The following is a 2382-nucleotide window of genomic DNA, read 5'->3' as shown; positions in this document are numbered from 1 at the left end:
AGCCTGCGTAGGCTCCCACAGTGGGGTGTGTGTGTGTGTGTGTGTGTGTGTGTGTGTGTGTAGCGGCGTGTGCGGGTTCGGGGACGCTAATCTCATTCATGGCAAGTGGCAAGTGGCTTGGGCAGTTGAAGAACGGAAAAAGGGTCGAATGCAGTAGGGAAGGACATTGAAGAACGAGGAGGGGGAGAGACGGGGGCTCTAGAGGTCGCAGTGCTGTCCAAGGTCTAGAAGCACGAGTGAGGGCGAGACAGGTAAGAGGGAGGGAGCAGGAGACCTCACTGCAGATGAAGAGAAAAGCCTGAGGGTATCCCTGAAAAGGCTGTTTCCTGCCATGTGTTTTCGCCCCCTGGTGGCCCACATTTAGGAGGTTCCCGAGAGCTTCCTCTTTCGCAGCTCCTGGGCTGCTCAATCCGGCCCTCGGGGGTTCTGAGCGTCATGCCACACAGGACCTACAGGTGGCGGCAGAGCGCCAGCCAGCTGCAGAGGGGAGTGGCCCAGAGGCGGGCCCGGAGAGGATTGACACCCTTGCCGGCCACTCACAGCACGCAAGCTGATCTGTTGCAAGCTTGCCTGCTCCGCGGTGGCCCCGGCTGCGCTGGCCTGGCTGCTTTATTTAGGTCAAGGTGTTTTCCTCGCGGTTAACCGAGACCCCTCCCCTGTCTCTACGGTGGTCTGTGTCTCCATCCAGGTAATTCAATTTTTATTTCCTAAGTTGAGAAACAACTGAAAGGCCCCAGGACAGTTCCTTGGGTAGTTTTAACTCGTGTTAGAAGCCCAAGGCCAAGGCCTTTTGTGGTCGCCGGCCTGGCTCTCTGCGCTTCCAGGCCCCTGTGAGCCGCTTCACCCATCCCCCCACCCCGGCCCCCGTCATGCATGTGGAGCCCTTCTCGAATTGCTGCTAGAAGTTCAAAACTAAGCTCTCTGATGTAAAGAAAAAAAGATTAAAATGTTTACATTGAGTTCTGTACTCCACATAGGTTGAACGTCCTGGTTACTCCATCAAGCCACATCTGGGAGGGCCGGGGACACAGGAGGAGCGGAGCCTGATTGCGCTTCCTAGCCAAATGGCGTCCCGGGTGGGGCGGCCTGCAAGGTTTTCCGTGTAATGGCAGGAGGACCGTCCTGAGAAGCCCACACCCTGGTGTGGCCATGACCTTGTGATCCATCTGTAAGGGCCTCCATCTACTCTAGGGTGGAAGGGGTCACACAGCCTCAAAGGGTCCTGGGACCAGCGCGGCCAGCTGCGGGTTGGCAGCCTCTCATTGCGGCGCTGAGCCTGGGGGCCCGACCGGAGCTGTCCTGTCGCCCTTCCGACCAGACCTGTCCCGCCCCCCACCCCCCCGCAGTTCATCATTTTACAGACTTGAGGGTGAGATGACCCGCGTTACTCTCTGGTGCTGACTGTTGACGCCGTCAGCAAACCCCACTGCTGGTCATTCTTGCTAGCTGCGACCCGGAGCTAGTGGCCTTGCTCCTTGGAGCCTCGCGTTTCTCATGCATAAAAGCAATAACGCAAAATTTGTTGGGGGTCAGGACTGCTTCCTCCAGCGTTCCCACGTTCTGGTATGCTGCTGACGCACAGGAACTCTCCATCCCCCAGGATCTTTCTTTGACCTCCAGGGCATGGGGCCCCGCGGCCCCTCACTGGTCACCCTGAGGTCCTACCTGGTTTGTGTTGATCTTCCTGCTTTGCTTTCAGCTCAACAACCACCTGTATGTCTCTCTCTGTTCTTTTAGATACTCTGACACATTCACACCTGAGCACATACACACACGCGCACGTGCACATGCTCACACACACCCTTCTGTCAACTTCGTTGGCCTCTGATTATTCTAGATTGATTCGTGGGGGCCAGGCTTCAGGGATGGAATTAGTATCCTTCTTAGAGAAGTACGGGGCTGAGTCCTGTTCCTCCTCTGTCTCCTTCCCCTCCCTGAGAGAGGGGGCTCCGACGGGAAGCCTCAGAGTGAAAAGCACCTTGCTATTGGCCCTCCCACTCTTTAGAAGAGCAGAAGATAGTTGTTCAAGCCATCGGCCTGTGATCTTTTGTTACGGCAGCCAGAGCCAGAGTGCTTGAGACTTTTGTTTAAGTCAGTATAAGAGGAAGATAGATACTTGTTTCTGTTTTTAAGGAGTCTCCAGCAGATTAAAGCACCTGCAAGCAGGCACAGCGGCTGGGGTTTCTTCCCAGGCCTGCTGTGCGGGCCCCGCCTCCAGGGTGTGCTGAGACTGCAATTGAGACTGGGCATGGTGGCTCGTGCCTGTAATCCCAGTTGTTGGGAGGCTATAAACAGGAAGATCGTTACGAGTCTGATCTAGTAGTGAGACCCTGAACACCCTATAGACCCTTCCCTAAAATACAAAAATAAAAAATAAAAAAG

At 55.5% G+C, this 2382-nt stretch overlaps 1 protein-coding gene across 3 annotated transcripts in view; it reads left to right on the top strand.

Moving 5' to 3' along the window:
- Positions 1–608: 608 nt before the first annotated feature.
- The window catches only part of LOC101569577 (glycine N-acyltransferase-like), a 38969-nt gene continuing 37195 nt past the window's right edge, over positions 609–2382 (top strand). The window contains exon 1 of one of the 3 annotated variants that reach the window (XM_023706113.1): positions 609–688. The gene's annotated coding sequence lies outside the window, so the exon portion shown is untranslated. The remainder of the gene's footprint in view (positions 689–2382) is intronic. The other 2 variants (XM_023706116.1, XM_023706115.1) reach the window with 2 other exon arrangements.

This window comes from Octodon degus, unplaced genomic scaffold (genome assembly GCF_000260255.1).
Source record: "Octodon degus isolate 3935 unplaced genomic scaffold, OctDeg1.0 scaffold00239, whole genome shotgun sequence".
In the NCBI taxonomy this organism is placed as follows: Eukaryota; Metazoa; Chordata; class Mammalia; order Rodentia; family Octodontidae; genus Octodon; species Octodon degus.
The sequence above is the reverse complement of the archived record's forward strand: the minus strand, read 5'-3'. Positions and strand labels throughout refer to the sequence as shown.